This window comes from Canis lupus, chromosome 15 (assembly GCF_003254725.2).
Source record: "Canis lupus dingo isolate Sandy chromosome 15, ASM325472v2, whole genome shotgun sequence".
NCBI classification, from domain to species: Eukaryota; Metazoa; Chordata; class Mammalia; order Carnivora; family Canidae; genus Canis; species Canis lupus.
This window is the reverse complement of record NC_064257.1, coordinates 46,831,113-46,847,724: the sequence shown is the minus strand read 5'-3', so window position 1 is coordinate 46,847,724 and position 16,612 is coordinate 46,831,113. Positions and strand designations below refer to the sequence as shown.

Genomic DNA, 16,612 nt, shown 5'->3' with positions numbered 1-16,612 from the left:
TATAGGAAGAGAATCTCATAACAGGCAAATAATTCCTCCTCTATGACTTTAACCAGAAAAACATACTCCACGTAAACATGTTGTAGGGTGCATAGACTTATTCTAAATCATGACAATTAAGTATCTTGAATTTTAATCATAGTTAATAGCATGGATTAAGTCTGAGTTGAGGGACAAGCAGCTCCAACAAGTTTTTACCCTGTAGCTATGTTTTTAAACTTCATAATTGTAATGACACACAATCAGGTTTTTCAAATAGCACTTACTACTTACCTTTTATTTTATTTTTGTTTAAAATTCAATAGATGTTCTAAAAAACCACTTTGAGAAAGATGCTATGGACATTTCTCAAAAAATCTAGGATGAAAAGTTTTCATAACAGATATTAATATTGCCACAGAACATTGAAAGAATTCTTTTAAAGTGCCCACCTCACAAGGTAAACCTAGTTTCCTTACGATAATTATGGACAAAGTTTATGAATTTATCACCCATAATCCCTCCAGTTTAGGAGGTTACTTGATATGCATTTGTGAAGTGAGCGAATGAAAGGCGAATAGGCCAATTGCACTGTTTCAGGCTTTAAAACATTTTTTTTTTTTTATTTTTTTAATTTATTTATGATAGGCACACAGTGAGAGAGAGAGAGGCAGAGACACAGGCAGAGGGAGAAGCAGGCTCCATGCACCGGGAGCCCGATGTGGGATTCGATCCCGGGTCTCCAGGATCACGCCCTGGGTCAAAGGCAGGCGCCAAACCGCTGCGCCACCCAGGGATCCCAATTTTTTTTAAAACATTTTTTTTTTTATTTTTTTAATTTATTTATTTTTTAAAACATTTTTTTTTTTTATTTTTTTAATTTATTTATGTTTCAGGCTTTATTATATGTGGTTGTTATACTTCAGGAGAAGTGATTTGACCCATGATATACCTGGCTTGGTATAATTAATGAGTTATTCATAACAAGGTTCTACTGGTATTGTACTCATAAATGAAACCACACTAATAACTCTGAAAGAATCATCTCAACTAAGAGATCCCTCTACATGACATTAGATATACCAATTTTGACCCAGTGCCATAACAGATTGTATTCTTCATTTAAAAGAGCATAATTAACCAATGTAACTTTATAAGATGTGTATATAACCATAGACATAGTTATATAAAATATATATTTATCTTTATAAAGAGATACCAGTGCTGGCAATTGCTATCTGAGTGAACAGGTGTGGCTGAAAAAACCTTTGCCTGACCAACTGTTCTTTCCACACTGTACATAAAGGCTATTCTATGGTTGGCAGCTGTAGCCCTATTTGCAGAGCCCACAGCTATTTCTGACTTCACAATTTAAAATCTTACTCTACCCATTACCATTATTCATATATAGCTATACTTCTAACTGGCGCAAGTAAAGATGCTCTGCCTCTTATCACTTGGAATTCCAGAATTACACCGAGTCATATGAGGTTTTACTTTGTGGGATCTTTACAGTTTTTCTTCTGCTCGCTCTGTTTTTGCTTGCCACCCTCCAGCTTGGCAAACAGCATCTATGTGCGTCTCCTATTGTCATACATTCTTCACACCTGCCCAGTCTCAGAGCCTCATGCTTCCGTGAGAATTACATACACTATCTAAGTTTAGGTCTTCGCTATCTGACTTGCCTACTTAAAGTTAAACATCACTCACATCAGAGGAACTGATGAATCTATTCAAGAAATAATTTATTAATTTACTTAGTGCTTCTTTATTGAAGCACCAGGCTGTTTTGAGTGCTAAGAATACAGCAATAAACAGAGCCCATTTCCACAATGGAGCTTCTATCACAGTGATGCACGTTGCTCTTCCCACCACAGAGCAGAGAGCACCCTCTCTTCTTTAGTATCACTTAGACAACTCTTTTACACCTAGTAAGTGCTTAATATGTGCTGATAAGACAGGTCAGAAAACCTTATTCTATGCTAGCATATGAATACACACATACACACAGAGAACACAAACACACACCTTATCTGCCAGTAAACGTCAGAGAACACTGGACCTTGGATTGATTCCACTTTTCACTCCTGCTTCCTGGATCTCATGGATCTCCATACTGCCTAGGTAACAAAAACTATGATGGCTTTTAGATATCCTTTGCTAATCAAAATAAATAATTGGCTACCACTGTTCTCTCTCTTTAAACTGGAACATGATTTTGATCTTCCCAGATTTATACTAAGTCTGTGGTCCTATATTTATTCTGCCAAGATTTCCATATATTTTATTAGCATTTTTCCTGAGTGCCTCAACTGTATCCTAGGTGGGCAAGTATGGGCTTATGACATAGATTCATCATGGATTCATCCATTCAACCATGGATTCATTCATGTATGGGGATTAACACATTGCCTCATCTCTCCTCCATGTTTTTCAAACTCCAATATTCATCAGCACACCCACATCAGATGGAGATAAGACATATAATAAGTGAGTAGTAAACACAAACACAAGTCTAGCATTCACTTAACTTCTTTCTGTGCCCTATGGTCTCAAGCATTTTAGAAGTTTATTGGCCAGTTGGTTATTTATGCCCAAGACATGTTTTAGGAAGCCCCCAAAGGGCTACTGACATACTCCTACTATAAAAGTTGTTTGACAAATCCAACCTCTAATCAACTTCCTATTTCTTCGTAAAAATTCTCCCCCAAAACAGTCTTGTTGATTATTTTATTTTATTATCCAAGTTTCATCTCCCTTTGGACTTTTATAAATACCATGTTATTTCCCAGCCTTTGCCCTCTTTTTAATCTAAAAGTTGGAGTGATAGGGAAAGAAAAATCAAAAGCATGTTAATAAATGACAAGTATACTCCTGGATAACTAGCAATAGGGATTGTGTGAATTGCCTTGTATCATGATCTGGACAGTAGAATGCACATAAATATGTTTTCTTTTTATTACTTGACCATGGTCTCTAGTCCCTCAACACTCAAACCATGGAACAATCATAAAACAAGCATTTCTTTTACACTTCCTATGTTCATAGTAATATGCTAGTTCCTGTGAAAAGTTAAAGATTATTATCCTCCCCCAAGGATCCCTAAAATTTTAATGAAGAAAGAAAACCAAATAATGAGATACATCACCAACAATAAAATGGCATTTCATACTATTTTAGAAAAATCACAAATATCATTAAAAAGGCAGTCAATAGTTATTTTGAATAATGCCACTAATTAGCACTAAAGGATAAAGACAAGAAAGTCTTCACCTCCCCAAAGCAGAGCCTAGAAAATTGCTTTCCCAATTTCCCTCAAAGCTAGAGTATGAGCTCATGACCTGTGCCTCTCCAGTGCACCTCAGATGAAATAGGAGTTTGGAAGAGAATGGAGTGAATGAAAAAATACAGTATTAAATCGTTGCTGGCAAAGGGGTAAAGACAGCCAGCCTTCAGATGCTGTGGTAGCAATAGTCCTACTTCCTAGTGTCCCCTGCAACATTCAAAGCCCACAGCAAGTTGCCCCAGTGGAGTGGTACAGCATTGCAGTTTGAAGATTATTTAGGAATACAAGGCCATCAAGCTTGACTCTCCGGCCATTGCAGAGACTCCATGATGTAAAACATCCTTTTGTAAAAAAAAAAAAAAAAAAATTATTATTCTGCTTGAAATAATATAGGTGGATTTTGTTGTTTGCAACTACAAACTTTAACAAAGACCAAACTGGTGAAAGCACAATATGCTTGCTTCTTGAATCAATATCTGTCTAGAAATAACATTATATATATAATGTATATAATATATATGCATATATATATATATATATATATATACACACTAAGTTCAGATCAAGTTTTAGAAAGCTAGAGAGGAAAGCAAGTGGCAAAAGGATACACAGAGAACACAATAAATTTACTATAATAGTGTAATATGCTGAAGGTGCTAATGCATATTTGACAGGGAGGTACATTCCCCTGTGCCTGGCTGCACTCTTCTCCTTTCTCTACACTTCTTTGTGCCCTGACTTTTGTCCTCTGCATCATTGCCCTCCCACACACACACACACAACACACATACTTTCTGGATTTCAGTTGGGTTCACTGAGGAGCATCATGAGGCAGGAGTGTGAGATCAGAGAAGTCCATCCTCCTGGCTCCCTCTATGCAAGGTTTCATGGACTGAAGCCTACTTTGACCAAAGGGCTGGGTTCTGTTCAGGCAGCCTTATTCTCCCCACATCCTTTCTTTGATAGTTTTCCTTAGCTCTTGAAATTCAGAGATAGGAGTGGAACTCCAAAGCCACTAGTCTCAAGATACTACTTCAGTTTCCTGAAGTTTATCACACCTTTGCAAAAAGACTCTTTACAAACTTTCTTTCATTTACCCAATGGATTGTACTATCATTTTTCTGCTGGGACCCTGACTAATAAAGTAATATATATTATTTGGGGGTACATCTCCTATAGAACTATAAAGACCTGCAGGGAAAGGAGAAACACAACATTCCAGAAAGTGGTTAACCCCAGGGGATGGGAAGAGAGGGAAAGTAATTACATTGAGGTTTGGTGATCAGGAGAAATAAAAATAGCAACTATATGTGTAATGTATATCATATAAAAGCTTATTCTTAAAAAAAAAAAATAAATAAAAAATAAATAAATAAAAGCTTATTCTTAAGCTGGGTCATGAGGTCATGAATGTTTTCTATAGCATTCTTTATGATTTTTATGTAAAAGTCCATAGTTTAACAACAATTCTTCACTCTCTTAAGGATATATTTCAGTGAATAAAAATCTTAATTTTAATATAATTTGATTTATCAAGCTTTTCTTTTATGTTTAGGAATTTTTACATCCTATTTAAGAAATCTTTGTCAAAATGTCAACATAGAAAATTCTGGCCCCTGTTCTCCCTACAAATAAAAACAATTATATAAGCTATCCATAAATAAAAATTTATAGAATAGAAAGTAGAATGGTGATTACCAGAGGCTGGGTGTAGAGGTGAAAATGGGAAGATGTTGGCCAAAGGGTACAAAATTGCAGTTTTGAGATGAATAAGTTCATCCCAGTGGAATGTACAGCATGGTGGTTATAGTTAATAATACTGTATTATATAATTGAAAGTTACTAAGAGCGAATCTTCCAATAGTCTTACCACAAAAAAAAAAAGAAATGATAAGCATGTGAAGTGATAGAGGTGTTAGCTAACACTACACCGGTAATCATGTAGCAATATAGAAGTATATCAAATCAATACCCTAAACTTATACATATTATATGCCAATTATATCTCAATAAAGCTGAAGGGGGAATCTTTGCCTATTTAAGAATATCTTAGTCATTAAAATACGCTCCATGTTATTTTCTAGAATATTGGGTTACCTTTCTCATTTAGGTCTACAGTTATTTGGAATTTATTTTTTATATAGTGTGCTTTCTATGGTTAACATATTGTGGCATTTTCATGGCTAATATTGTTTTTAGGACTTTTGCCTTTATGTTCATAGTGAGAGTAGCCTGTTGATATCTTGCAATGGCCTAATAATTGGCTATTGGTAATATTTCTTCCTTAAATATCTGGAGCATTCAGTTGGCCTGGATATTTCTTTCCAAGAAGGTCTTAAATTAGAGATTCTATTTCTTGACTAGAACTATTCACTCTTCCTTTTCTTGTGTCAATAGTAAGTAAAAATAAATGTTTACCTTTTTTTCATTTGGATAACCAATACATCTTGTACCATATGCTAAAAAGGCTTTTCTTTCCATTTCTGCCTCTCCTGCTGCCCCAGGAGCACCTTTAATATAAATTATCATATATTTGTGGTAAGTTTTGTACTCTTAAATCTATTCTTCACCTTGTATGTATCCTAGCATCAATATCTCACTATTTTAATTACTGTGGCTTTATAGTGAGTCTTGAAACCTCATGTAAGTCCTCCATAGTTCTTTTCAGATTATCCTGGCTATTCTTGGCCTCTTACACTTCCACATAAATAGAAAATCACCTTGTCAGAGTTTCTAGGGCAAATAAACAAAAAAAATTAACTTTTTGATTGAAAGTACATTGTACTTGCATAATATCTGATACAGACAAACTTGGAAAGAAATGACATCTTTATAATACTGAGCCTTCCAATTAATGAAAATTTACCAAATCTCTCCATTTATTTAGTTCTTTAGCTCATCTTAATGATGTTTTATTGTGTCATATGGAGACTTATTTTCATCTTTGGTTAGATTTATTCTTGGCTATTTGTTGTGTTTGATGCTATTATCCATTGTTGTTGTTGTTGTTGTTTTAATTTTTTAAACGATTTTATGTATTTCTTTGACAGAGAGAAAAATCATGCACATGAGTGGGAGGAGGGGCAGAGAGAGAGGGAGAAGCAGACTCCCCGCCACAGGGGATTGCAAGGCTCAATCTCAGGACCCTGGGATCATGACCTGAGCTAAAGGCAGACGCTTACCAGACTAAGTCACCCAGTGCCTGTCTTTTCTTTTTAAAAAAACTTTATTTAAGCAATCTCTATCCCCAACATGTGGCTTGAACTCATGACCCAGAGATCAAGAGCCACATGCTCTCCTGACTGTGCCAGCCAGGCACCCCTGAATTTCATTTTCTAATTATTATTTGATAGTATATAGAAATAAAATTTATTTTTATATCAACCCTATTATGTCCAGTTACTTCACTAAATTCACTTATCAGTTCCAATAATTTGTAGGTACCTTCTTTTGAATTTTCTATACCAATGATTATTTTGTCTATGAATGATGGCAGTTTGTTTCTTTTTTTACAAAGTGTATGCTTTTTTCTTGCCTTGTTTCTCTGTCTAGGACCTCTGGTGCAATGTTGAATAGAAGTAGTGATAGCAAATATTTTGTTTCCTATCTTAAAGACATAAATTTAAATATTTCATAACTATTATGTTTCCTGTAGGATTTTTCTGTACATATACAGAATTTTCATATTGAGCAATTCCTTTTTCTATACCTACTATTTTTCAGACTGAGGAATTCCCTTTTATGGTAGGAATTTTTACCATAAGTATTGACTTTTAAAACAATACTTTTACTGCATCTATTGAGATAATCCTATGGTATCTTTTTCCTCCTTTATTCAGTAAATGTGATGGATGAAATTCACTGATTTTTTAAAGCTAAAAGCATTTTCCATTTCTGGAATAATCCAGCTTCCAACTTGGTTATTTTCTTAGCTTGGGTCCTCCCTCTTCCCCCACCCCCCTGCCACACACATACATAGCTAGCCCAGAGAAAAAGATTTCATTGCAAGTAGTTTATTGAGGAGAAAACTCTGATAAGGGAGTGGAGAAGTGAGACAAGGGAGAAAAGGAAGACAAGAAAGGATGAATTATCAAGCCAGTGGCCATGGTCAGTGACTGGAGCTTAAGCCTACCAAGAAACACTGGGGAATGGTATAGGCACATGTCTCAGAGCTATCCCACCTGAGACATAAGGGAATTGGAATATTTATAACCCAACTCCTTCCTGCCAATCAATCACTGTTTCTGGAAAGTGTTAATTCTCTGGTATCTGTGACCTCCATGCATATGTTACAGAGAAAGCCTTCAGACAAGAAATGAGTATATTGGAAGATAACACTAACCCTCCCAGAGGCCACATCAGCAACACTAGTGAAAGACCATCCCTTTAACATACTGTGGGATTCTCTCTGCTAATATTATGTTTGAGATTTTTGTTTTTATGTTTATAAGTGACATTGACCTCTTGATCCTCTTTTTGTAATCACCTGGTAATTTGTCATTGTCAATACTTCTTTTTTTAAATATCCGGAGCATTTGCATCAGTTTTAATAAGTTATCTTTTTTTTGCTTTTTTAAGATTTTATTTATTTGAGAGTGAAAGCACAAGAAGGGGGAGGGCAGAAGGAGGAGCAGACTCCCCACTGAGTGGGGAACTGGACATGGGGCTCAATCCTACAACCCTGGGGACCTGAGCTGAAGGGAGACAATTAACTGAGCCACCCAGGTGCCCCAATAAGTTATAGTTTTAAAGGTGCATATTTATTCTGAATTGTCAAATGTATTGTCATGAACTTTTATCTGTAGTACCCAAATTGATGCAAGAGAATACTTTTATCTTCTTAAACAGAAAGCCCTATATTTGTGTAACTTAAGAAAGCAAAGATCTGTACATAGTGAATGTCTGCTTCCACAGATAAAGGTACTAATAATTTTTCAATGCAGTTTACTCACAGGAAACACAATTAACTTTTACCTCACCTAGCACTAATTACACAAGTTATAAACATATAAGAAGCACCTGGAGACTCAAGAGTGCAACTCTGATACCAAATCAAAGCAAGAGATTTAGATTTTGAGTTAACAATTAGAAATACTAGATGAAGCCATAAGAAAGAGCTCATATTCCAGAAAAGTTTGGAGAGAGAAAAGTGCCAGGTTTGAAGAAGAAGTAAAGTGGAAGGAAACTTACAACAAAAATTAATTAGGAAAGGTGAAAAGTAAGGAGAAGAACCAGAGTGGTGGTGGTGGACATGTCAAAGAAGGAGAATTTCAAGAGCAAAGAATTGGTTAGCCAAGCCCGATATTAGAGAATAAGGACTAAGGTCCTTTGCTTTTGAATGACATTTGAGAAAATAGTAAAGTAGTAAATATTAGTAATTAGAAATATGGATAATGCATCATTTCTCGGATTTCTAACAAATGCCCCTACTGAAGAGCTATGGTGCCTGGTAGTTAAGATTTTAAAATGTTTCCATGTGAAAAAAAAGGAGGGGGGGGGGGCGCGGAGTTCTATACCATAGCCTCACAAGTTGAGATGCAAAAAGGATAAAAAACAGTTGATAGTGAGCCAGGCCTAACTCCCTAAGATCAAGAATATTATAACCAAAAGAACAACCCTTTTTTTCCCAAAACCTGGTATTTAAAGTCCCACAAAGTTTAATATTTTTTAAAAAGCACTGCTTTCTTCTGTCCCTTTGTATCAGGTAAAGTGTTTTACCAATCTCTATAATAAAAGAAAAAAATACAGCAATCCTGAGAGAAGTCATCACACTGTCATTTTAGCTGTTTACATGAAGCAGGGAAGTCCGGTGCACCCTGGGAATCTAAACAGAGTGAACTCTTTTACCCTTACCCGGCTTTAAGGACAGTCCAAACTCAAGTGCTTTCTGGAAATCTTAAACATGTAGGACCCGCCTAATTCCAGAATTTCAGCTAGCACTTCCATTAAGTGTAAAGAATCTGACAATGAAAGTATTGCCCAACCCTGCTCCAAAAAAAAAAAAAAAAACGATTTTTAAAAGAAGACCCTTACTTTCGGGGAGAATGTGGGGGACAATTCTGCCTCTTGGAAACTTGCAGTATCTTCAAAGAAAATCTTCTTTTGTTTTTGTACAAGGAGGGAGCTTGGCACATGAAAAAACAGGGCAAGCCATCTCTTCAACAAAGATATTTCTCATGTTTTTGCAGAGTAACTTCAGCAATTCAAAGGAGTAATCAAAGTACATGAGTGCAGAAAAGCTAACAATTTATAAACCATCTTTGCTAAATACTTATTAGTTGCATAAAATACATGAATTTCCATAGTTCGAGTAGCTAAGGATATTTTATAGCTCTCCTCCACATTCCTTCTCTAGGACAGAAGCTTGCCTTTTTCTTCTGCAGGAGAGACAAGCACATCTTCCTAGGACTAACATTGGAAGAAGGATGGCAGAGAGAACAGAAGAGGTGAATCCTCCGGACTCCATTGAAGGGCAGATTTAGTGATTCCAGGCACCCCCTCTATCACAGCTGAAATAGTAGGGCTCATTAATTGGTAAGACTGCTTTTTATTTTCTTACTTTGGTCTGCTGAAAACGATTTCCTAAAACTCAATATATGCATTAAAGTGAAATAATGAATAGATAACTTTTCCCCAACACTATGCTTTACTCCTTTCTGAGCAACACAAACCCACAATCCTGGGCCATGTGAGTTACATTGTCAATGTTGTAACACCATAGAGTAAGAAGGAACTTTCAAAATGATCTGGCCCAAACCTCTCATTTTACTGATGAAGAAATGGAGACCCAGAAATGGGTAATTACTTGCCCAAGGCAACACACTTACTGGAAGATTAAGGATTGAAACTATAGTTATGCTCTACCACACTAAACTTTTCTTACAACAATAAACAACAGATAGCATTTTCTCTTTTTTTTTCCCATCCTCCCTCCTTTTCTCTCTTTCTCTCCTTTCTTTTTTTTCTTACCTTCCTTCCTCCTTCCCTTCTTCCTTCCCCTTTCTTCCTTCTTTCATTCCTTCTTTCTTTTTTTGAATTGAGTAAGTATTGAAACCAAAGATTAAAAGTATTCTATTCTCTAACCCACCACACTGTCTACCCCTCCAGGCACCATTAAGAGGCCTTCAACAGTTTCTTTGAACTGAAACTTGTCCTACAGGTTCTCAGGTTAGACACAACCTCATTATTTGTTTTGTTTTCTTTCGTTTTTCTTTGTAACTTGGAAAATAACTCTTTACGTATTTTATGATTTTTTAACTTTGCAAAACTTGGCTTATTCCCGTATTATCTGTTTTAGCATTAGTTTTCTATGGCCAACGCAGCCACTAAATATCAGTGAGTGAAATTTTGTGACACAAGTCAACAAAATTTAGCATAGTTTCATGGACTCAGATTTATCATAGCACACTAGATGTAATTTTATGTTGGCCTTTATACTAATAGAACTTTAAAGTTAAAAAACATAAACTTTAACAATAATCTTCTTACATATGAGTAGCTGATACCCAGAAGAGTTAAATCACATTTGTCCCAAGATCATAGTTAATTAACAATGGAACCAATATTAGAACCTAAATCTACTGTATGGTCTACCAGTTCAATTGTTTATTCCACTATACCACGTTGCCTTCCCAAAAGCAGCTTACAGATGAATACAACTATTTGCATGTTTCCCATCCTAATGTTCCTAAAATTTTGAGCTTTTCTTCAGTGATCATTCTTTTTATTGAAAGGATGTTTTGATTCTGTCTTCCTTTCTTGGATTCCACCTTTCTTTCATCTGTGGGCCTTTGCTGCCATTGCCCTGCTGAAACGGTAAACAAAGCTCCAGGTTCTTGTCTGATATCATCAAAGAAGGGGGAAAAAAGCAGTTCCTTGCACTTATGAAACAGGTTTCCTTCCTGGTTGGCACAGCCATCATTGCTTACGAAAGTAGCTACATCAAGAAATCTGTACTATAATTCCTTAAGACTTGGGGCATAGTGAGGTTTTGTATTTCATCCTTCATTCTCACTGTTGCCTTTCACAAATACTGATTTCTGTTGGTCAACTCTGAATCCCACCCTCACAACTCCTAGAACACTGAATCAGTCATCAAATTCCATTGCTTTTATTCCTGAACTCTCTCCCTTATCACTCCCTTTGAGAGTGGAGTTTCAACAGCAGTTCAACTCTTTTGAGACCTAGACTCTTCTACTCCAAATGGTTCTCTACCTCTATAATCTTCTAGCCTCAATCCTTCCAAAATGTGTCCATTTTATTTGGATGTCTTACAGCATAGGCTTTAAAAAAAAAAGATTTTATTTATTTATTCATGAGAGACACAGAGACAGAGAGAGAGAGAGAGGCAGAGACACAGGCAGATGGAGAAGCAGACTCCATGCAGGGAGCCCAATGTGGGACTCAATCCCGGGACTCCAGGATCATGCCCTGGGCCGAAGGCAGGCACTAAACCACTGAGCCACCCAGGGATCCCCAGCATAAGGCTTTTGATTACCATTAATCGCTCCCCTCTTGATACTCTCAATTTCTTTGACTACAAAACCAACTCCGTTTCCTGGGACTTCCCCAACCCTCTGACTAATCTTTACCCTTCTTTGCAGACTCCTCTTCCTCTGCTAATCTCTTAAATATGGTACCCTCCCCTCTCCTCAGTATACAAGCTCTGCTGACCAAATGCATTTACTCAGCCAGCACCTAACTGATCCCTCACAAAGCTACATCTACAGGCCAGATGTCTCTCTCACAGCTCACAGACCAAAATCTCGAGTTTCTCTGTCCAGTACAGAAGCCCTGATATATGAAGCTATTCAAATTCAAATTTAAATTAAGAACTTTTCACAAATGGTATCAAGATACCCCCATTTCTACATTAAAATATCTCAATGCCTCCTATATGAATGTTTAAACCTGCTCTTCTATATAAATGTCCTTTCTGTATCGTCTACAATAACCCTATTGCTACTGACATCATTCTCATAAACTTTACAATAGTCTCCCAGTTGATCTCCCTGCCCATGTTCCTGCACATCCTCTCCCCACCAAAATTCATTTTTGCACAATGCATCCAAGGACCTCCTTCCAAAATGTAAATCTGGTTAAGTTCCTAGTAACAAGTTTCAGTGGTTTCCTAGTATTTATATAAGTTGACCACATGATATATCATCTAAACTAGATAATTTTGCTAATAATGGAGGATGCTATTAATAATTATGCTGCTACAATAGGACTAAAGTGGACCCTCTCAGGTAAACCAGTATGTATGGTCATCTTTTATAGAATCTAAATTTCTGAGCTCTTAAATAATCTAACCCTCTCTACCTTTTCAGCTCTGTAGGTCTACTTGCCATTCACCAAATGTAGTGTCCTATTACACTTCTGTGAATTTTGTTGTTCTGGTCTCTCAATCCAGATTTCCTGTACTCTCCTTAACATGCCTGCTAAATATAGAATTTTAAAAGATGAATATAAGCACTATATACACTATTATTTTTATATATATGTATTTCCTGCTTATGAAGTAGTATACAATTCTCAGAGTAATTTGAAAAATGTAAAAAAGTTTTAAGAAGAACAAAAGCATCTACATTCTTACCACTGAGAGACAACCACAGTTAATATGCCAAACTGTACTTTTCTCTATCCATGTATACACTTACAGTTTTCTTACCAAAACTTAATATTTACTATTTTATAATAGGCTTTTTATGTGATATATTATTTATTTTCTCATATCACAAGTATTCTTTTATAATATGAGTTTTAGTGAATAGAAATTAATTCACTGTGTGAAGATAACACAAGTTTAGCTAATCTTGTGTTGGATATTGTTTGAAATTTATAAAATTTTTAAATAAATATGTTTTCTCACAATAAAAGCAATTCATATTAACTGAAGACTTTTGCAAGGAAAATGCACAAAGAAGAAAAGAGATTTATCATACTCTGAAAAATTATTTGCATGGCGTTTGAAAGATAAGTCTATGAAAACATATTTCTGCAATTGCTATTAAGTCAATGTAAAATACCACATTTCTAGAAATACGGACATGCAAATCTTCAAGAATGCAAATACTGTATAAAAGTAGCTTTGTCAACAGCTATGAATATTTTTTCTCTTAATATCTAATGCTGCTACTAAGCTTAATGCTTATAAACATATACATGTTAAAGATGTTTGTAAAAAATGCTTCTTAAGGTATGTAGCAGCATTCCAGGAATTCTACCTATGAACATTAAGGTGAAATGTAACCTTTCTGAAAATCTCCACTGCATTTTAGTCACAGATGAAATAGAGAGAGATTCATTTTTTAAAGTTATGCAGAATATCTGACCTGGGAATTTTTGAAAATATCAATTATTTATCTGAGAGATGTTAGACTTAACCAAGCTTAATTGAACCTGGATTTGTGATCTAGGAAACAGAAACATGATTAATATATCACAGATATAGTAACCATTTGCTATTTCAGCAAGTGAAAGGTGGACTTGTGAATATATGAATGCCAGAACATGTGCCAAAATGCTACCATAATTTTATTACTTCTTGCTGTTCTGCTAATTTTAAAATGACTTCATTTAATCTGAATCAAACTTTTAATATTCCACATCTTGGTACTTGTTTGGCAGGAAAATGTCACAAATGTATTCCTGTGGTCTGTGCACACTTAGCTATTGCAGAAATGTTTAACTATCTCCTTTCAAAAAAAAGATACCAAAATATTTAGAAAAAAAGAGTGCCACCAGCTAGGATCCATGGTGACAATAATATTAACATGCAGCTGGATTTGGGAGGAAGTAGTTCAAATCTATAAAAACAGCTACAATTTTTCTCTACTCCAAGCCCTAAACGTACACGTATTATAAGACTCAGAAGTCATGGTTGAGAAAACACAACCTCCATAAGGGCAGTGGTTTAGCAAACTCATGCCAGCATGTAACCGTAGAGCCAACCAGCACCCATGCTTGCATAGGAGAAACTAAGAGGCACGGTGGCACCTGGCCATTCTGAACTGGGCTTTGAGGAAGAGCATGTAACTCACTTTTGTAGGTGTTTGGGTGCATCTGCAAAACATCAGGGGTAAGAGTGTAGCCTGCGGGTTATGCATACTTGCACAAACTAATTATAGAAATGTAGATGTGCCAAAAAACATACCTGAGTGTCTTTGGCCAAAGAAGGGAAAGAAAGAAAACTAAGTTGAATCTCAGACCAAAGCCGAACACACTGAAAGAACACTGGTTATTTGAGAGGATAGAGCCTCTGTATGTCTACTAGTGCATCGAGGATGGCATGTGCTAACACAGGCATGAAAATAGATACTAATCCTCATGTTTAGGAGGTGAAAGCAAATCAGTTCAGATAAGTTACTCTACCCGAGTGTTCAGTTTAATTGAGGTCATTTCAGATTGCCAATTCAACATATTGACAGGAAAAAAATCCAAACTAAAGTTTGCTGTAGTACAAGCCATGAGTCTCACTGGTTCTCACACAACAGCAGAGGTAGGAGCAGGTGATGAGCGATAACAGAGCTGATACCAGTTGGCTGGGCTACTGAGATTAAACACACAGCTGTCTTGGCACCAGCGAACAGGCAGCTCCTGCAACTTGCACTTTTCACCCTGAAATGTATAATTACTCCCTTGACTAGGGCACAATGCTAACCCTTCCTTCTACTTCATTTATTAACATTCTTTTGTGCACAATTATTCACACAAATGCACTTTTTGCCCCTTAAGATGTAAATGTCATAGGTAAAACCAATATTTGTATAGATCAAACCATTTTCCTTTGGCTTCCAATATAAATTTTACAGATGAGGTCCACAGACACACAAGCTAAGTTGGTGTAGACCACTACAGGTAAGTAGAAGGTGTCATGCAATAACAGCCCTCTGTAGTTGCATAGAGCTTCACAGGTTTTAAGTCACTTTCACATACATGACTTTATTTCACACTCACAATAGCCTAGGAAATAGGGCAAGAGTTATCATTTGTGTACCATTGAGTAAACTAATCTGGATCTAGAGATGTTTCATGTGTTGCTTAAGGGCCCATGACTAGTAACTATGCAGATTTTCTAACTCAGAGTTCAGCATTCTTTCCTCTACAGTGTAAACTAAACTGGATCACTGCTGTATTTTTTTCAAAATATATATATTTCGAGATAAATTTCTCCATATGTTTCTATGCACAGACATCTAGATAAATTTCTGTATATACTACTTACATATAGATATTTCTAGAAAGGAGAGATGTTGTCTGCCTAAACTCTCTAATTCCATCCCTATATCAACACTAGAAGGAAACAGGAATATAATATTTCCTTTGAAGTCTGGGAGGATTGGGAGGAGGACCCTCTGCTCTGGCCACATGGAAAGAAATGCAGGAGGAACTAACTCTTCATCCTGGAAATACACACAGCATGAGTCATCTATTTTAATGTAACGACAATAGTCTCTATGCCCTGAAGTTACTTTATATACTCGGAGAAAGTTGGCAGAATAACCCCCAACTTACAAGTCAGGAACTTGGGCTATTGAAAGTTTTATTTAAATGACCTTTCCCTTTAACAAAGTCTGAACATAACAAAGCTTCCTTCCATTCCTGCAGGCCTCAGGGTATAAGGAAAACAGGGTGTTGCAGGAATAAAGATGTCAATAAGAATTGAGTAAATAATAAAAACATTGATAATACCACAATAGATGATATCCAAAGACAGTTAAAACTGGAAAATATCAAAAGAAGTGAAGGCAAGATTTCTCTTGGGTGTTTGAATTTCTAAATCTCTTAGGAATAATTTGTATTATCTGCAAAATCTTAAGAAATATTTAATTGTATTTGTCAATGCAACATCTATTGGAGCTTATGTCTTGTTTTATTTGGCACTTTAGTGAGGCACTTTTGCACAATTATGTCAACACATTGAGTTAGCCTTTGTCAAGAAAGGCAAGCATTTGAATCTGTGTCAGTCAAGCATTTCATTTTTAAAAAATGATCTGAGTCAAGAACAATAGACAACTATTCTTGGCTTCATTAGTGCCTTTATTTTGATCTTTTCCTTTTGACACTCTTTCTCAGGCACATCTGGGCAAGTCTAGTTACACTAAGCCCCATTTAAAGGATACCAAAAATTCCACAATGAAGTTCTCTCCACTTGACTGAAAGATTTTCACTCTCAGGAAGAGTGGAAATTGAATATGATTATCTTTCACTTTGAGATTCACTTATAATAGGAACAGGTGCATTGAAGCCAGATTGGGGTTAGTAATGAATGGGGAGAAAGTGCAGAGACTATTAGATTCAATATACAACCAAATTTAGCAGGAGTAAGGCAGAGAGGTTGACAGG

The 16,612-nt window shown here is 36.0% G+C and overlaps 1 long non-coding RNA gene across 3 annotated transcripts in view; it reads right to left on the bottom strand.

Annotated features, from left to right (window-relative positions):
• LOC112654358 (uncharacterized) overlaps positions 1-16,612 on the bottom strand; it is a 104,006-nt gene that overhangs the window by 30,367 nt on the left and 57,027 nt on the right. The gene's annotated exons all lie outside the window — the stretch shown is intronic.